The sequence below is a fragment of the Miscanthus floridulus genome, chromosome 1 (genome assembly GCF_019320115.1).
Source record: "Miscanthus floridulus cultivar M001 chromosome 1, ASM1932011v1, whole genome shotgun sequence".
Taxonomy (NCBI): domain Eukaryota; kingdom Viridiplantae; phylum Streptophyta; class Magnoliopsida; order Poales; family Poaceae; genus Miscanthus; species Miscanthus floridulus.
The window spans coordinates 167,583,908-167,604,002 of NC_089580.1; positions in this window are offsets into that span (position 1 = coordinate 167,583,908).

Below are 20,095 nucleotides of genomic sequence, written 5' to 3' on the forward strand. Positions count from 1 at the left end.
CACGATTTCACTTGCCAGCAGAGATGGGCATGCGCGCATGCGTCTCGACACCCGCTTCTACTGCTTCAGTCGCTGTCGATGAACCAGACAATTCTATGATACGTGCTGATGCTGCTTGCAGTTTGAACTCGCACAAACTAGCATTGTTGACTTTGCACAGCACGTTGGTTCTGAATAATGCCGCTTAAACTAGCCTCCTACTGGATTGCGGTGCTACTAGGTCCAACCAAATGAAGCTTAGCTACACCTGGAGTAGTTGATGTCAGTTGCATTTCTTTTAATTAGGCTTGTTATATGCACTCTCTACTTCGTTCTAGGGGAAGGGAGCATGTTTGACTTGGGAAGCAGCAGTTGTTTACTCGGCTGGATCAGCTGACTTCGATGTAGCTTGGGTCTAGAAGGTCAACAGGAATATTGTCTTGTGTTCCTCAAGGCCCAGTTAACCGATGACAGAGGGGGGACTGATGATAATGAAGATTTAATAATAAACATATATAAGTTGTTCTGACGTCCTGCATGCGTCATGATGAAAAATGTTGCCTAAAAAATAAAAGCGCAAGAATTCTGTTAGATGGTGAGATAGCTTCAGATTGGCGTAGCAGTTAGCAAGCTGACCTGACTTGGAAAATGGTAGCTAGATCGGTGAGACACGTCGATCATGGAATGAATATATTCAGAACTCGTGAGATGAAAACGAAGAGATATCATTCAGTTCAAGGACTGTCAGATAGAGACTCTCCTCATCAATCAACAACGTCTCTCAGGCTGCTGCAGCTTTTGGCGAAAGCTAAGGCGACCATCCTTTCGTGCGTCCAGCACCGACCAGCCGTGGTGAAAATGAACAGCTTAACGGCAGCCGCAGCCCGCAGCTGTACGGCGTCGTCTGGCTGCTATGATTACGAAGCAGTCACGAAAAAGCTAACCGCAGCCGCCGCCCGTCGCTTCGTATCGTCAGCACCGCCCGTAGTAGCGTACGTGCCGTCAGTCCGTCACTACTTTACATCCTGATGAATTCCTGATCCTGCAAGCAAGCGAGAGGTTCAGAGATGTTCAGATGGATGACCCAGAGCCGCAGTGAAACCGTCGTCGTCGTTAATTAGTTGTCGATCTCGGCATGGATGCATGAATCCGCCATTAGCAGCCTCTTGTTCCGTAGATGTGCGGTTTGATCGCGAGCCCCTATGGAAACCGCATAGATCCTTCTGTAGTTCTGTCCTCCCAACAATCCAGCTGGTGACGATAGATCCATCTATTGTGTGAATTTGATCATTTAGAAAGAAAGAATTCGCCATCCAATAACAGTTGACTTGAACTTATCTCTTGGTCCAAGCAAGCTTGTGCCGTTGGAGGAGGTTTTGAGCGTGTGCAGACCGCAGCATGACGAGCTTGATCACGGCTGCGCGCGGGCGTAGCGCTGGGTTCAGTGCATGTGGTCAACTGGTCATGCAGCAAGAGCCAACGGGGTGGCTGATACATAAATCGACAGCTGTTTTAGATAAGTCAGCTGATAAGTTCAAGTCAACAGGGCCAGCAGGTCTGCGTAGTTACAAGCAGAAGCTGCTAGTGCGACCCCTACGTTTGTCTCAATCCTCATCAAATGGATTGTTTCGCTTTCGCACTCTCAGAAGTCAGAAGTAAAACGTTTTACACCAATCTATTACCACACTCGCAAGAAAAAGAAAATATATGTGGTTCTCATTATCATACCTTCTTTCGCAGACATCTATCTGTTTCGATGGTGTACTAGCTTTCTCGGACCTAGAGATATATGTCGATATCATTTTAGCCAGAGAGCATTGCATGCATGAAAATCAATCATGCATGTATAAGAGGGTTTATTTGAAATGCACAGGATGTGGGGGTTTTATTCAAAAGAAATTTGTCAAACACTAGAGTCATTTTTGGCATCTTTTACATATGAAACCTGCACCCAAACCGTGGCTAGCCAGCGTGCCATGTCACGGGCTTTTCGCGGCCGTTCGATCAGGCGCGCGGACGGCCCAGATCGGGTGATCCGCGGTCATTTTACGAAAAAACCTTCTATTTTTCGAAAATCAACCCGCGCTCCAGAGGCCCTCTCAGAATATTTTGCAAAAAACACCTTAGATTATTTTCAAATCAACCCGCAGTCCAGAACGGATGGACTCCAGTTTTTTTGCAAAAAAGACCTTCACTTCATTGAAAATCAACCTGCACTCCAGAGACACTCTCAGCAATTTTTGCGAAAACCTCCTCAGATTTTTCTCAAATCAAAATACAAGCAACCTTTAATTATATCTCTTTTTAAAAAAAATAAATTAGCTAAAACTTTAAAATTACATAGTAAATCACAGAAAAATTGTAAATTAGAAAATCAAGTTGATCTAAAATCCTAACGAGTAGAACTATGCAGTGCATCCATAATATCACATATTTTAGTAAGGATTTTTTCATATAAACTTTTACCTATGTTTTTAAGAGGCAAATAAAATTATACCTTCATGATGATAAAGTCTCGAAAATACATAAAAATCATAAAATAAATAAAAAATTACTGAGTTTCTCATTACTATACCTATATTCTTATTGCCACTTGACTAATCGAAAGAGAAGGCGCCCACGCCCGCGCCCGTGTTTCTAGTATTCCTCTAATCCCAACTGCCTTCTCGGTCAGGTCAGCAGCTCGGCCTTAGCACACAGAAGAGTTAGAGGCATCTGTTAGAAACGCGTCATGGCGTGCCGCGTGCGTACTCAAGACTTGCTCTATCTTACAGTGCTGTTATCGCTGTCCACACGCCGCATTCAGTACTTCTGTAGAAAGTCGTCTGAATCTATAGCCTCATCAAGTGGTTGTTCTGAATGCATGCTGTTGCAGTCGAGGACTGAATCTTTAGTCTTCAGCTTCTATCAATAATTTTATTATACCTCTCGTACAGAGAATACGCGTATGCGTGGTGTGGATGAGCACCGCGCATGTAGCTATGTACATACTGTAAAATAATCTGCTGCTCTCTCATCTCTGTACGCGCGGTAAGCCTCTGCTACTACACTGTAGCCTCGGTAGGACTAGACGCCGAAAGGCTCCTTTGCCACACTGTAGCCACATCAGGGGCAGACGCCAAAGTCAATTCTGCTATCACATCTAGTCATTGTAGAAGCATGGTAGCCTGGCATGTCTGTGCACTACGATTAAATGGGTAGAGTTGTATATATAGCTTCCCACTGTAATTCAATAAAGTGAGAGAGTTCAGTTTTGCCATCTCCTCTGCAGAGCTCCGACCAACGCTGGTGCTTGTCGTGTGTGTGTGGGCGCTCTGTTCTTCCTTCCTCTTCTACCTTCAGCCGTAGTGTGTGTGGTCGGCAACAACGGTGAGCGGTCGACTCACCCGTGTGGGAGATCTTGGGACCAACAACTGGTATCAACGTTGTACAAGCGTCGTCGCCGGACTAACCGCTGGCGATGACGGACGATTTGAAGATGGACGACAGCAGCGGCGCTACTATGGCTGCCCAGCCACGACAGGAGGTCGTCGTGCGCGCGGGACGGGAGGTCAGCGACACCAGTTGGTCGATGCTGACTCGCACCAACTATGACGAGTGGGCGATGACCATGAAGGTCAAGCTCAGAGTCCGACGTCTCTGGAATGCCATTGATAAGGGCATCGACAACGAAGAAGACGACATGTCGAAGTTGGAGGCCATCCTCGCTGCTGTGCTAGCGGAGTACAGAGAGCCGTTGGGGGCAAAGAACTCTGCTAAGGAGGCATGGGAGGCCATTGTAGCGATACGCGTTGGCTCCGACCGCACAAAGAAGATAACGGCTCAGCTGCTGAAGTAGGAGTACGACACCCTCAAAGTCCAAGAATGGTGAGTCGGTAGAGGACTTCTCCCTCCACCTAGAGTCGCTCATCAGTACACTAAGGAGCCACAGCATCACCATCGACGAAGAAGAGACGGTCTCCAAGTACCTCCACTCCATGCCGATGAAGTACATCAACATCGCTCTCTCCATAGAGACGATGCTGGACTTATCCACCCTCACCATTGAGGATGTGACAGGCCGTCTGTGGACGGTGTACGAGCGTATGGAGCAGACCACAGCAACGACGGACAGTGGCAAGCTGCTACTGACAGAGGAGGAGTGGGCTGCCCGAATGAAGAAGTCCGGGGAAGCCTCCTTTAGCCGCGGTGGTGATGGCAAGCGTCACGGCAAGGCTTCTTCGGAGAAGAAGAAGAAGGTCGATCCCTACGCCTGCCGACGTTGTGGGAAGATAGGCCATTGGGCAAAGGAGTGCCCAAATCTCAAGCAAAAGAAGAAGGCTGAGGCTCATTTAACGCAGGTTGACTAGGATGATAAGGCCACTCTCCTGGTGACGATGTTCTGTGCACTGCACGACATTGAGGCCAAGGAGAAGGGAGAGGTGATGGCGGTGGAAGGGCACGGCAAGGCTCTGAAGGCTGTCAACCTTGACGAACCATGCGCCCAAGTCTACCTTGGACGTGTGGACGACGAACAGGAGCAGCAGTGATACCTGGACTCCAGCGCCAGCAACCACATGACGGGCTCCAAGAAAGCCTTCTCCGAGCTCGATGGTAACATGACCGGCACGGTGAAGTTCGGTGATGGCTCAAGGGTGGTGATCCGAGGGCGTGTCACCATCATCTTCAGGTGCCAGAACGGTGAGCACCGCACGCTGACAGATGTGTACTACATCCTGTAGTTACATTCGAGCATCATCAGCATTGGCCAACTAGATGAACATGGTAGCAAGGTACTGATCAAGGATGGTGTCCTCAGGATCAGGGATCGAGAACAAAGGCTTCTTGCCAAGGTAAAGAGGTCCTAGAACCGGCTGTACCTGCTCAACTTGAAGGTGGAGCAGCCAGTGTGCCTGGCAGCATGACACACTGAGGAGCCATGGCTGTGGCATGTCCGGTTCGGCCATCTCAGCTTCAACGCGCTCGGTCGGCTGGAGAAGATGGTCCGAGGGCTACCTCACATCAAACACGTAGGTGAGCTGTGTGATAGCTGCCTGGCCAGGAAGTAGAGGAGGCTGCCATTCCCAAATGTGGCCAGGTATTGTCGGGGACCTAGTACCAGGATATCCAATGAGGTGGACCTAATAACCATCAAACATTGACACTTTCGGTCAGACAAGAACACTACTGTGCTTCTTGCCTGAACGACGGAAGATTGGTTCTGCCTTGCCCGACCACAAAGGGCTAGGCTCCACCTCGCCCGATGGCTAAGGGCGGGCTCTGCCTCGCTTGATGTCCGAGGACGGGCTCCGCCTCACCCGACCCCCAAGGGCTAGGCTCTACCTCGCCAAATGGCTCAGGGTAGGCTCCGCCTTGCCCAACGTCTGAGGGCGGGCGGCCCGACTGAAAGGTCCTAATATGGCTAGAGGGGGGGTGAATAGCCTATTTAAAAATCTACAAATCAACTAGAGCAATTTGATTAGTATGACAAATAGCGTAATGCAAACTTGCTCTAGCTCTACAAGGGTTACAAGCCACCTATCCAACAATTCTAGTTGCAATGAATACTTAGGCACATAAACTTGCTATGTAATTACTCACTAAGAGCTCTCAACCTTGCTACTCTAAAGAGCTCAACTAGATGAATGTAAATAATAAAGCAAGCTCTCAATTCTAATTACACTAAAGAGCTTGTATCAACTAGTTTGCAAGAATGTAAATGAGTGAGTAGAGTGATTATACCGACGTGTAGGGGATGAACCAATTACAAGATGAATATATAGCCAATCACCGGGAGAATGCCAAAGAAGAGAGACAATCGATTTTCTCCCGAGGTTCACGTGCTTGCCAACACGCTACGTCCCCGTTGTGTCGACCAACACTTGGTGGTTCGGCGGCTAAGAGGTGTTTCACAAACCTCGTCCACACGATTGGACACCGCAAGAACCGACCCACAAGTGAGGTAACTCAATGACACGAGCAATTTACTAGAGTTACCTTTCGGCACTCCACCGGGGAAGGTACAACTCCCCTTACAATCACCGGAGACGGCCACGAACAATCACCAACTCATGCCGATCCTCCACCGCTGCTCCAACCGTCTAGGTGGTGGCAACCAAGAGAAACAAGCGAAATCCACAGCGCAACACGAATACCAAGTGCCTCTAGATGCAATCACTCAAGCAATGCACTTGGATTCTCTCCCAATCTCACAATGATGATGGATCAATGATGGAGATGAGTGGGAGGACTTTGGCTAAGCTCACAAGGATGCTATGTCAATGAAAATGTGCAAGAGTTATCCTTTGATCCGGCCATGGGGCTATAAATAGAGCCCCCATCAAATAGAGCCGTTATACCCCTTCACTGGGCAAAACGCGCTCTGACCGGACGCTCCGGTCATATTGACCGGACGCTGGCCCTCAGCGTCCGGTCGCCCGATGGACGCCACGCGTCCCCGGCTTCAAACGCTGTTCGTCAGATTTCAACGGCTACGAAGCTGACCGGACGCTCCGGTCAAAACTGACCGGACGCTGAAGCCCCAGCGTCCGGTCGTTTCCAGTAAGCTCCCTGAGGCATGTTTTTTCGACCGGACGCGTCCAGTCCACCTTGACCGGACATAGACCAGTGTCCGGTGCTCAACCCTAGCGACTGTGCCGTCTGACAGCTCGACCGGACATAGCCCTTCAGCGTCCGGTCGCTGAGTGACCCAGCGTCCGGTCAGTAGACCGACGCCAGCATCATTTCGATCAACTCCATTTCAACTCTAACTTCTTCACCCTTACTCAAATGTGCCAACCACCAAGAATTTTGCATCCGGCGCAATAGAAAATAGACATTTCATTTTCCCGAAAGCGCCGAATCGGGACCCAAACCCATCTCAACCCTGCAAACACCTTGTGCACATGTGTTAGCATACTTTCACAAATATTATCAAGGGTGTTAGCACTCCACTAGATCCTAAATGCATATGCAATGAGTTAGAGCATCTAGTGGCACTTTGATAACCGCATTCCGATACGAGTTTCACTCCTCTTAATAGTACGGCTATCTATCCTAAATGTGATCACACTCACTAAGTGTCTTGATCACTAAAACAAAATGGCTCCTACATTTTATACCTTTGCCTTGAGCCTTTTGTTTTTCTCTTTCTTCTTTTCCAAGTTCAAGCATTTGATCATCACCATGCTATCACCATTGTCATGATCTTCGCCATTGCTTCATCACTTGGAGAAGTGCTACCTATCTCATAATCATCTTGATAAACTAGGTTAGCACTTAGGGTTTCATCAATTAACCAAAACCAAACTAGAGCTTTCACCGACGGCTAAAGACTAGACTCCGCCTCGCCCGATGCTCGAGGGTGGGCTCTACCTCGTTTGACGACTGAGGGCTAGCTCCGCCTCGCCCGAAGACTGCACCCTGATCCTTTATAAAGACGAGCACAGGGTACGATGGGACATTCAAGTCGACCATAGTATCGAGGGCCATGCCTTGTACGCCTGTAGGAAGGCACCGCCAGGATACGATGGGACGGGCGCTTTAAGCCCTTTCCGACCTAACAGTGCCCAAACAGTGTTGTAGGTGCCAACTTTTGTCCCATAGTGTTGTAGGCACCCCCCATCAACCCTCGGACGTGGATACTAACACAAGCATGCGACAACCACTATGATCCAAGATAGAATTCACATCACCTACAGTGGCAGACGTAGGGTCACTTCCCCATCTACTCCCCAAAGGGTCATAGCTTGGCCCTCTAACACGCCGCACCATCCTCTGGTGTAGGATGGTACGCACCCACTTGCTAATAGAAGACAAGGCATGGCCCTATAAGGATCAGCGAACACGCCATCCCTGACATGGTCTGCCATGTTAGCAGGATAGGCACACAGGAAAAAGGAAGACCCGGCTCCTCCAAAGGACCTTCTCTACCTTTGTTTTTTTCTCTTTCTCCCATCTGTAACCCCTGCTCCCCCTTGGTCTATAAAAGGGAGGGCAGGGCACCCCACTAAGGGAACTGACTTTTGATGGATCAATTCAACATAACACACAGCCAAGCAGCAACCGAGCTCTCGGTGTCATTTTGACCTTTCCATCACAGACTTAGGACCCATCCCTCTCTCGACCATTTATACCCCCTACTACGAACCTTTTTCGGTATTAATAACATGAGCAATAGCAAACTAGACATAGGGACATTCTGCCCAAACCAGTATAAACCCTGTGTCCTTTAGTACACCATCCGAGTCTAACGCGCAACAATTATAAATTTACTAGCCGGTGTTTGTTCAAAACACCGACAGTTGGTGCGCCAGGTAGGGGCCTTTGTGCATTCCAAATCAAGCCTCGGATGGCTAGCCACGCAATCAACTGGGTACCGAGCACACACGTGCATTTTGGCGACCTGGACTTCATCGTCATGGTGGGAGAAGAGTTGGCATTGGCCCATGCCGCCATCTAGTCTCTCCCCTCCGTCAGCTTCAACTACGAGAAGCTTGAGTGCTAGCCTGATGTCTCCCCTAGACCCTAGCTATCTAGGGAGGACCCACGTCGCCTCACCCCCTCTCTGGAACACTCAGCATGAAGCACCTCGACGGTGCTTCCATTCGGTCTCCGCAACGCTGCGGCGACCGTTAGCCACCTTGTGGCACAGCGCATGATCCTATCCCCCACGAACAATGAGTTTGTGGGGATGATCGAAAGCATCATGGAATCCCTCCACGGCCTCCTCACGGAGGGACTAGGGTCAGACTCTGGCTCTGACTCTAGTAGGGAGAGCCATCACCCCTCTCGGGAATGTTTCATGGTGGTACCCCTAAGGGACACGTCGAGAGCGTCTCCGCAGATGATGCTACCCTGATAGGCAACCTCGGCAATGGAACCTAAGGGGGGATAGCGGCACCACCTCACGTAGGGGTGGAGCAGCTGAGATCCTAAAAGCAGGAGATAGACGAAGCCGGACAACAGCTTGTTCGGGAGTACGCGGAGGTCGATCGAGAGATCGAGCGCCGTGGAGACGGTGGGTGCGCACGCGCCGTGGCCTGTGACATGAACCAAAGGATCATCACCGACGATGAAACCCTTCCTCACTTCGCTCGGACAAGCCAGAACATCGTCGCTACAATGGCTTTGCTCCATGGCCTTCCAGAAACCGTAACGCCCGAGGATCATCGGGCCCACCACTAAATTCGCACGCTACTTGAGTGTGCGGCAGCGCAATAGGCGGAAAGCTCGTTCTCTCAGCGACACGAGCTCAACACCAGCCAATGTATGCCCTCGATGCATCCCGCTAGGGACACATCAGTCCACCAAGGACCACAAGGTGGCAGGAAGCACGTTGTGATCCCGATACATCTACGTCTCGGCCATAATCACGACGCAAGCAGCACCATCGACGCCCATAGACGCGCCTGTAGTGACCCAAGGGAAGGAGCCTACCACGGCAATCATCCATGATGCGGTGGATGCTATGACAATGATGAGGATCGGAGCCCATGCCCTGGCCTCCTAGGGCCTTAGGCCTTTAGCCGACATATCCTCAACGCGGCATTCCCGCTAAGGTATCGACCACCTACCAATATCCCTAAATACTCTGGGGAGACAAACCCCGGACTTTGGCTTGAAGACTATTGGCTTGCCTGTCAAACCGGTGGTGTGAATAATGATGACTTCATTATCCGCAACCTTCCACTGTTCTTGGCTGATTTAGCCCAGGCGTGGTTGGAACACCTGCCGTCCAACGCAATCCAGAGTTGGACGGATCTGAAGGAGATCTTTGTGGGAAACTTCTAAGGCATGTACAAATGCCCTAGGAACCTATGAGACCTCAAGAACTACCGTTAGAAGGCCGGTGAGACCCTCCGTGGGTACATCTGGTGCTTCTCCCGGCAGTGCAATGAGCTCCCTAACATCGTTGACGCCGACATGATAGGAGCCTTCCTGTCCGAGATTACCTATGAGTCCTTGGTTCATAAGCTAGGACGCAAGGGCCCATGAACCACCAAGGAGCTCCTAGACATCACCACCATCCATGCCTTAGGAGAAGAGGAGGTCGGAGTGATCTTTGATCACCTCGAGGGCAAGGCAAGGCGGGATGAGGGTGCCGGCGAAGGCACCTCCAATCGTTCCGCCAAAAGAAAGAATAAGAAGCAACGGCGTGAGGACTCACTCGTGGCTGCTGCTAACCGCATGGGTGGTCGAAAGCTTGTGGATGACACTCCGAACCAGTTTGAAAAAATACTCGAGGGGCCATGCCCAAACCATGCCTTTCCCGTAAAGCATCCGCTCAAGGACTACAGCCTCATGCAGAAGTTCTTATCTGGAAGCTCCAATAGAGGGGAGCAGGGGAAGGAACCTGCCCCCACTACGGACGACGCCAAGGAGAAGGATGATGGCTTTCCGACGTGAGACGGCTACCTCGTGATCTTTGGAGGATCAACGGCCTACGACTCCAAACATCGTCAGAAGGTCACATGCCGCCAAGTCTACACGATCTAACCGACCACACCTCCCTTCCTCTGGTGGTCGGAGTCCGCTATAACCTTCGATCGAACCGACCATCCGGATGTCATCCCGCACCCAGAAAGATATCTGCTTGTGGTCGACCCGATCGTCGACCCAAAGCGCCTCACCAAAGTACTTATGGACGGAGGCAGCGACCTCAACATCATGTACGCAAAGACACTCGACTTGATGGGCATCAACCGGACACACCTTCACCTAATCTGAGTGCCTTTTCATGGTGCCATGCCTAGGAAGCAGGCCATGCCACTTGGGCAGATCGATCTACCCATTACCTTTGGGGATCAGTTTAATTATAGGACTAAGACCCTCACCTTCGAGGTGGTTGGGTTCCCTGGAACCTTCCACGCCATCCTAGGACATCCATGCTACGTGAAGTTCATGGCCATCCCCAACTATATGTACCTTGAGCTAAAGAATCCGGGCCCCTATGTGGTCATCACCATCGACACCTCCTTCCAGTGTGCCTACGAGTGTGAGGTCGAGTGTTGTGGCCACGCCACGGCAATCGTCGCCTCCGGGGAACTCGTCGCCCTTAGGAAGGAGGTAGCCAAAGAAGCGCCTGACGCGAAGAAGTCGACCGAGTCGTTCAAATCGATAGAGGGCTCCAAGGAGGTCCTCATAAATCCTAACAGCTTGAGGGTAAAATGGTACGCATTGATACCACGCTCTCCGCGATAACAAAGACATCTTTGCGTGGAAACCCTTGGATATGCTAGGCATTCTGAGGGAGGTCGTCGAGCATACCTTGAAAATCCATCTAGGCTCCAAGCCGGTGAAGCAACGCCTATGTTGCTTTGATGAGGAAAAGCACAGGGCCATTGGTGAAGAGATAGCAAAACTATCGGCCACCAGATTCATCAGGGAAGTACACCACCTAGAGTGGTTAGCTAATCCTGTTCTTGTACGAAAGAAGAGCGGGAAATGGAGGATGTGTGTTGACTCTGCGGGTCTCAACAAAGCATGCCTAAGGGATCCATTTCCTTTACCCCACATAGATCAAATAGTCGACTCTACCTCGAGGTGCGAAACCCTCTGCTTCCTTGATGCGTACTCCGGCTACCATCAAATTGCGATGAAAGAGTCCGACCAGCTCATGACATCTTTCATCACCCCCTTTGTATCATACTGCTATGTCTCAATGTCGTTCGGTCTGAAGAACGTTGGGGCTACATACCAGCGCTGTATGCTTAGATGCTTCGAGGACCTCATCGGGCGGACCGTTGAGGCCTACATTAATGACATCATAGTTAAGTCCAAATGGGTTGATCACCTCATCATTGATCTTAAGCAAACCTTTGTGAAACTCTGAGCAAATGGCAACAAACTCAACCTCAAAAAATGTGTTTTTGGGTCCCAAAGGGCATGCTGCTCGGCTTCATTATCTCCGAATGCGGCATCAAAGCCAACCTGGAGAAGATTTCGGCCATCACTAGGATGGGCCCAATTCAGAACATAAATGGGGTTCAGCAAATCATGGGGTGCCTCATGGCCCTCAGCCTATTCATCTTGTGCCTCGGTGAACGAGGTCTCCCCATTTATCGACTCTTGAAGAAAGCCAACCGCTTTGAGTGGACGTTCGAGGCCCAGGATGCACTTGACATGGTCAAACTACTTCTGACAAGGCCTCCGATCCTAGTTCCTCCAAGCAATGGAGAACCACTCCTGCTATACATAGCGACCACCACGCAAGTAGTCAGCGCCACCCTAGTAGTGGAGCGGTAGGAAGAGGGGCACGCACTCAAGGTGCATCGCCTTGTGTACTTCATCAGTGAGGTACTATCTGACTCTAAGACCCATTACTCCTAGATCTAGAAGCTCCTATATGCCATCCTCATCACCAAGAGGAAGCTACGTCACTACTTTGAGTCACACCCCATGACGGTTGTGACGTCGTTCCCCCTTAGCGAGGTCGTCCAGAGCCAGGATGCCACAAGAAGAACCACAAAGTGGGCACTCGAGCTAATGGACCAAGGCATCACATATGCCTCCCAAACGGCGATCAAGTCCTAGGTGTTGGCTGACTTCATCATGGAATGGACTGAGGTCTAGACACCACCAGCGGTCGTCGATCAAGAGTACTAGACGATGTACTTCGACTGGTCGCTGATGAAGAAGGGCGTTAGTGCGGGGCTGGTCTTCGTATCACCCCTCAGAGTCCGCATGAGGTACATGGTTTGTCTCTATTTCCCCTCATCAAATAATATGGCCGAGTATGAAGCGCTCATCAATGGCCTATGAATCGCCATCGAGTTGGGCATCCGACGCCTCGACATCTGGGGCGACTCCTAGCTGATTGTCAACTAAGTCATGAAGGAGTCGAGCTACCACGACGCCAAGATGGCTAGAGGATAGATTCGACAGCCTCGAACTCAATCACATCCTAAGGTGCCTCAATGAGGCGATCGACGCACTTGCAAAGGTAGCGTCTAGTCGAGAACTGGTGCTAACCGGTGTCTTCGCCAGTGACCAACACAAACCCTTGGTGCACTATGAAGGGTTAGAGCGGGCCAATGATGGCCCATCTAATCTAGCCCCTTGGGGCTAACCAACCGATGGCTCCACCCGGCCCCGATGTCATGGAGCTTGAAGAGGATCCAGTGACAGAGCCCGACCCTCTAGACGACTAGAGAACACTCTACCTTGACTACCTCCTCTATGACACATTGCCAATGGACAAGACGGAGGCTCGACGACTCGCACGTCATGTCAAGTCCTTCATTCTTGTAGAAGGTGAACTCTACAAACAGAGCCACACCAGGATCTTGCAGCTCTGTATCCCCGTTGAATAGGGAAAGCTTCTGTTGGGCGACATCCATGGTGGGGTCTACGGTGACCACGTTGTGCCTAGAACCTTGGTTGGGAACACATTCCGACAGGGCTTCTACTAGCCCACTATAGTAGCTGACGCCAAGCAAATCATACGCACCTACGAAGGGTGCTAGTACTACGCTCGATAAACTCACCTCCCAGCCCAGGCACTCTAGATGATCCCCATCATGTGGCCCTTCGTGGTCTGGGGGCTCGATCTGGTTGGACCTCTCAAAAAGGCACCCGGGGGCTATACCCACCTGCTTGTCACCATAGACAAGTTCACAAAATGGATCGAAGCTCGGCCAATCTCTGCAATCAAGTCCAAGCAGGCTGTGCTATTCTTTCTCGACATCATCCATCGCTTTGGAGTACCGAACTCCATCATCACGGACAACGACACACAATTCACTAGCAAGAAATTCATTTGATTCTGCAATGAACAACACATCTGGGTCGATTAGGCTGCCATCGCGCACCCCTGAATGAATGGTCACATTGAGCGCGCAAACAGCATGCTCCTATAGGGCCTCAAGCCTAGGATCTTCAACCGGTTGAACAATTTCAGTGCACGCTAGGTCATCGAGCTCCCCGCGGTGCTCTGGAGCCCGAGGACAACTCCTAGCCAGGCCATTAGCTACATGCCTTTTTTCATGGTCTACGGTTCCAAGGCCGTCCTCCCAACCGACCTTGACTATGGAGCGCCAAGGATCAGAGCATACAATGAACAGGGAGCTGAGGCATCCCACCAAGATGCCATGGACTAGCTAGACGAAGCTCGTGACATCGCCCTCCTCTGTTAAGCCAAGTACCAGTAGGCACTATGTCGGTACCACAACTGACGGGTGTGGGACTGAGCCTTCAATGTTAGGGACCTGGTTCTCTGCCTCGTGCAGAGCAACAAGGATCATCACAAGCTCTCCCCGCCCTAGGAAGTGCCATACGTCATTGCGGAAGTACTCCAACCAGGCGCCTACAAGTTGAAAACCATGGATGGCGAGGTCTTCACCAATGCCTAGAACATTGAGCAGCTATGTCATTTTTACCCTTAAATAAACGAATACCTTTTTCTTATCAGTTCTTGTCTTCAAAAAATCCCCGATCTTTAGTGACATCCGACCCCTGCAAAGTGCTAGGGGTCAGACCTCACTCGGGGGCTGATATAAGTACGTTTATCTTACAAAAACTCCCAGTGTTATCTTTGCAAACATTCTTTAAGTTTCCCCCTTTTTACATAGCAAGTCCCGAGGATTAGGATTTCAGGAACAAAATCTGAGTATAACTGGTAGGACTGTGGGAAACCTACGCCCCAGCGGCTATGGCCTCTTTGCTCACCAGCGTGATCAGGATTGGCTCACCCATGCTCTGAGTTTTTTGTGACCTTAACTATAGGAAGGGTCAGAAGGCACCTGACCTCTTTGCCAAAAATAGGGAGAAGAGCTAAAAAGTTGTTTGTCGTAACAAAATTAAAGAACTTGTTCATGTTTTGCACAAATTCATCGCTTACAAAGTAATTTCATCACGAAAAGGACTGATATATTCATCAATACAGAAGGCTGTTCACTTGGGGGCTCCCCCACAAACTTATTTGATTACAGTTTCTGATCCATTCTACTATGAGCACTACTACGGTTGTCATGCCACGCTCTCCATCGGCGATGACCTATCGCTCCACAGGATCCTCGAGGGCGCCATCATCTACAGCGTTGAGCACCACGTCAACGACCGTGGTGCCCTTACTGGGGCATCTAAGGACTGCGCCATCATCATCAGTCGTAGCCCTGACAACAGCACCTCTGTCAAGGCGTCTAGGGACTATGCCATCGTCATTAGCTGCAACCCTGACAACGGCGTCTAGGCAGAGGGTGTTTCCCTCCGAAGAAAGGCCGCTGCGGATGATAGTAAAACTAACGACGCTCAGCACCCTCTAGTGCGCCTCCTCCTTCGACGAAGGTGGCCCCTTCTCGGCAAAGGCAGCAGACACCATCTCATCTACATTGGATGACCTCTAGCTCGACATCGCACTCTAGATTCACAAGTGGATCTGTGAGTTTTCTCTCCCTGGCATTGCCCTCTCTCACTTAAGAACCACGGTGACGCACGAATGCATTCGATGAAAAGGAAGGAGAAGAGGTAGCGGCTTAGAAGCAGGCAAAGGAATGGGACGAGAACTCCCCTCCCCCTTTCTATTTAAGGAAGAGGCACAACAGCTGAGGAAAGGCGAAAGGTTGGGACGAAAAACTCTCTCCCTTCCCCCAAATCAATGCAGATGGGAAATCAATGCTGACGGGAATTCGAGGGGACGCGCCTAGACCGACGAGGCATGCTCTGGTTGACAAGATGTTACCTGGTCAACTAGGACGTTGCCTGGGCATGGCCCACCACTACCACGCGCTGGGCGCGAGAATCAGGTGCACCCGCATGTAGGCGACTCTCCGCTTCCCCAGGCAAGACCATGGAACGACCCGACGATAGAACCCCCATCTTGGGGGGCCCAATGGGCCTCCTGGGTCGATTGGACGGCCTAGATAAAACGATGAGTGAACAACCACTGAAATATAAGCAACTCTATTCACTTACTTTGTGTGTTAATTTCATTACCGAGCTTCTAACCCCAGCAACGGCAAGGGCACGGACATCGCTCGGGTGCTACCGAGAGTGTCTACTTGTTTAGACATCCTGTTCACCTGACCCCTCCTTATATTAAAAACTAGAGACATGGGGCACAGGTGTAAAACTGAGTAAAACTAGACGAATCGCTAGACCCTATGCCCTAGCGGCTACGGTGTCTTTATTCACCAGCATAATCAAATTCACAGTCCCCCGCACCCCAAGCTTTACCATCTGCCTTCTCAAGAAGGATTCGGAGGAGGTCCTCCTTCAGAATCCCCTTCAAGGAGATGCTATCAGGTCGCTTAAAGTCAATCGAACGGCTTGGATCGCCACCAAAAGACAGAAATGAAAAATTGCGACGTTTGTGCAGGTTACACCGGCCCCATCACGAACGTCAGACTCGAACCCCGCATGAACATCTAGTAAGAGCTTCCCGTTGCTCATACCACCAAGGTAACGTTATTGACCCCTGCTTTAGTTTCAATTAAATTGTACATTAAACCTATGCAATCGCTGCATCTCAACGCTTCGTGTGCGTCATGAAGCGATAGTCGCCTCATTCAATACAAGCGACAAATGACCAAGGTTCGAAGGTCGGCCTGTGAAGGGCTCGAGGCCACCTTGCCTCAAACAGAGCTAGGGGAGAAAAAACTAAGATGAACCCCAGTGGCCTTGCCTGACCTCGCTCAGAAGCGGACAGGGACATCTCGACCTTTCTCATTCGATTCTAGCTTTAAGCCAAACCCACAGAATATCCATCGAGGAGAGGCCAACGGGCCACCTGAGCCTATCGAACGGCTTGGGCATCTACCGGGAGGTGGGTTAAGAAGTAGTGAAATGCCACATGAGGGCTCTGCCGACTCCGTCAGTGAAAGATGGACCCGGATTTCACACGAACATACCCGTTAGCGAGCTCATTGAGCGCGACACTTGAGCCATCAAGGCAAGTGTCATCAACTCAGCCCCTCCGGTTATAGAAACCGAGGATGGGGTGACACGCAAAATGTAACACCCTTGGTGTTACATTGTACTTATTTTACTAAAACACTGCATGAGCATCTTACTTGTATGTGAATGTGTGTGATCTAGGGTATAAATCAATTTTTGAAAATTGAAACGTTTATTTGAAACATGAACTGAATGTTACATGGTAGGTCACGTTGTATCGCTTAGACGGGGAATTACTCGTGGTCAGGATCGAGAGTCACTAGCTAGCTTAGTGGGCAGCTTGGAAACCAAAAGTGACGTGAATCTGAACAAAGGACTTAGTCATTTCTTAAGTCGGAGGGTGTGTCGACGAGGCATAGTTCAGACATTTTTAGGAGAGGATCGACTTAAGAAGTGGCGAGGTGTTTTAGATTAGTTTGATAGCCCTATATACCCTCTAGAGCATAGAACAACTAATTTGGCATTTGGAGCATCGGGTTCGAGTTTGTTAGCCACTTTAAAAAAGCGTGCACGGCACATTATCCATCTCTGGGCACAGTCACCACCTCTGCTCAGCCTAGCACCACTGCTGGCCTACCCAGCGCGTGTTGTCATGCCGGTGAAAGCTCTAGTTTGGTTTTGGTGAATTGATAAAACCCTAAGTGCTAACCTAGTCTATCAAGTGATCATGAGATAGGTAGCACACTCCAGGTGATGAAGCAAATGAAGATCAGAGCATGATGATGATGATACCATGATGATGATCAAGTGCTTGGACTTGGAAAGAAGAAAGAGAAAAACAAAAAGCTCAAGGCAAAGGTATAAACCATAGGAGCTATTTTGTTTTAGTGATCAAGACACTTAGAGAGTGTGATCACATTTATGATTGATAGCCATACTATTAAGAGGGGTAAAACTCGTATCAGAATGCGATTATCAAAGTGCCACTAGATGCTCTAACTCATTGCATATGCATTTAGGATCTAGTAGAGTGCTAACACCCTTGAAAATGTTTGTGAAAATATGCTAACACATGTGCACAAGGTGATACACTTGGTGGTTGGCACATTTGATCAAGGGTGGTGAAGTTTGGGAGCAAGGGTAAGAAACTCCACCAGCGGAGTGTCCGGTTGTAGAGTGCGGACAGTCCGACGGTGCCACCGGCGCCCTAGACAGAAAAGACAGAGGTCACTAGGAGTGACCAGACGTTGACCACGGTTAGACCGGCGTGTCCGGTGAGATGTATCAGCGAAGACGCTGGCGTCGATCAAACGACTGGACACTGGGTAGCTATGCGATCAGACGCTGGCAGGATGCGTCCGGTCAGTGCTAACGTACACTGACGTAAGGCGCATAGAGGAGACGTTGAATGACTGGACACTGGGTAAGTCTGATCGGGCATGACCGGATGCGTCCGGTCATGAAAATTTGTGTTTGGAACCTTACTGGAAATGACCAGACGCTGAGGCCCAGCGTCCAGTCACTTTCTAACTGATGCGTCCGGTCATCACTTGACCGTTGAAATTGGGTGATCGACATTTGAAGCCGATGACACATGGCGCACATCGCACGACCGGACACTGAGGTCCAGCGTCCAATCAATCTGACCGGAGCGTCCGGTCGGCCCGTGTTCAGTGCAGTAAGGAACCCAACGGCTCTATTTCATGGGGGCTTCTATTTAAGCCCCATGGCCGGCTCAAGCTCACTCTCTTGCACATTTTCATTGACATAGCAACCTTGTGAGCTTAGCCAAAGCCCTCCCACTCATCTCCATTATTGATCCATCATCTTTGTGAGATTGGGAGAGAATCCAAGTGCATTGCTTGAGTGATTGCATCTAGAGGCACTTGGTATTCGTGTTGCGCTGCAGATTTCACTTGTTACTCTTGGTGGTTGCCACCACCTAGACGGCTCGGTGCTGCGGTGGAGGATCGGCATGAGTTGGTGATTGTTCGTGGCCATCTCCGATGATTGTGAGGGGAGTTGTACCTTCCCTGGCGGAGTGCCAAAAGGTAACTCTAGTAAATTGCTCGTGTCATTGAGTTACCTCACTTGTGGGTTGGTTCTTGCGGTGTCCAATCATGTGGACGAGGTTTGTGAAACACCTCTTAGCCACCGAACCACCAAGTGTTGGTCAACACAACGGGGACTAGCATGTTGGCAAGCACGTGAACCTCGAGAGAAAAATCGGTTGTCTCTTGCCATTTGATATTCTCCCGGTGATTGGTTTCATATACATCTTGTGATTGATTCATTCCTCTATACCTCAGTATAACCATCCTACTCACTCGTTTACATTCTTGCAAATTAGTTGTAGCAAGCTCTTTAGTGTAATTAGATTTGAGAGCTTGCTTTACTATTTAAGTTTGCTTAGTGGAGCTCTTTAGAGTAGAAAGATTGAGAGCTCTTAGTGAGTAGTATCATAGCAAATTGTGTGTCTAGCTATCATTGCAACTAGAATTGTTGGATAGGTGGTGTCAACAAAATATGGTCAGCAGTCTACCTAGGGATATGCCCAAGGTAGTAGATTGTTGGTAGATAGATGCGCAAGCCACAAACAAGATGGTGACACAAGATAGACATGAGGTTTTATCTAGGTTCGGCCACCAAAAAGGCGTAATACCTACGTCCTGCGTCTGATTTGTATTGCTATATGTTAATGAGAGATGTTTTTTAGAGGGGTCCCCTGCCTGCCTTATATAGTCCGGGGGGCAAGGTTACAGATCTAGAAACTAATCCTAGCCTGTTACAATTGCCATACGTGGCCAGATAAGGATTCCTATTCTAACCGACCAGGATCTTGCCTGATCGCCAAATCTGCCTTGACTCCTTGCGTGGGACTCCGAACAAGTTGGCCGGGCCACGCGTCGTCTTTTGGTGGACTAGACCCACCGATTTGGGCCAGCCCAAGCTTAGCCGTAGGGGTATATGGGTTAATACCCCCATAGGTGGCTTGCAACCCTTGTAGAGCTAGAGCAAGTTTGCATTTCGTTATTTGTCATACTAATCAAATTGCTCTAGTTGATTTGTAGTTTTTTAAATAGGCTATTCACCCCCCCCCCCTCTAGCCATATTAGGACCTTTCAAGTGGTATCAGAGCCGTGGTCACTGTTTGATTGAAGGCTTAACAACCTCGGTGTCAAATTATGGCTCAAGTTGTGTTCAACCATGTGGGGGGCAAACCACTATTCTTTGATGGCACATGCTATGATTATTGGAAGAGAAAGATGAGGATGTATCTTGGTTCAATCAATGATCAAGTGTG